The sequence below is a fragment of the Dipodomys merriami genome, unplaced genomic scaffold (genome assembly GCF_024711535.1).
Source record: "Dipodomys merriami isolate MVZ:Mamm:240054 unplaced genomic scaffold, mDipMer1.0.p SCAF_37, whole genome shotgun sequence".
In the NCBI taxonomy this organism is placed as follows: domain Eukaryota; kingdom Metazoa; phylum Chordata; class Mammalia; order Rodentia; family Heteromyidae; genus Dipodomys; species Dipodomys merriami.
Genome location: NW_027205270.1, coordinates 11,432,901 through 11,433,661, shown reverse-complemented (window position 1 = coordinate 11,433,661; position 761 = coordinate 11,432,901). Strand labels below are relative to the sequence as shown.

General features: G+C 36.5%; 1 non-coding gene across 1 annotated transcript; it reads left to right on the top strand.

Moving 5' to 3' along the window:
• Positions 1-421: 421 nt before the first annotated feature.
• LOC138804729 (U6 spliceosomal RNA) lies at positions 422-525 on the top strand. The gene has a single exon (XR_011365324.1). It is a non-coding gene; the product is annotated as a U6 spliceosomal RNA (small nuclear RNA).
• Positions 526-761: the final 236 nt, after the last annotated feature.

The window sequence follows — 761 nt, the reverse complement described above, 5'->3', positions numbered from 1 at the left end:
GACATAAAGATTTTATTATTCTACTTGCAAAATCCACATGAAGGCCAATTTCTGTTGTAAGCTTTAGCCTAGTTATTCAGTGTGCTCTTCTGAGCTGTGTTCAGTAACTCTGATAGCAATGTCTTCCCTGTGAAATACCTCCTGAGACTTACTTCTCACAGTTATTTCTCCCTAAGCTAATGATGGTCATACACTTCCCTCTGTAACCACTCTCAGTGATTACCTCTTGTATTAGTAGAATATTCTAACCTCCGACCATGGCAAAGATGACACAACTCCACTGGAAAAACTCACGTTCCTAAGCTTTTATCTACCATGTTCCTTTCATATTGATTTTATCACCATGTTTGTAATAAGCCCAGGTTCACTTGACTTTGTGCATTTGAACACATTGCTTTGTTGACTAGAATGTTTTCCTCATGTCTAGTCTGGCAGCACACATACTAAAACTGGAACAATGTGGAGAGACTAACATGGTCCTTGTACAAGGATGACATACAAAATCATGAAGCTTCTGTATTCTTAAGTGAAATAAGCCAGTTTCCAGGATACAAGCGTCTTGTGTTTCCTCTTATACTTTGAGCGAAAAAGAAAGAATTTTAACATAAAAAGACATTAATAAGTATATGGAAGAAGAAAAGTGAGTGAGACAAGGAAAATGGGGCAGGGAATTGAATATGGTCACTATCAATTCTATGCATGCATTCAAATGTCATATGATTACGTTGTGCAATTAACATGTGCTAAAAAGTAAAAATATC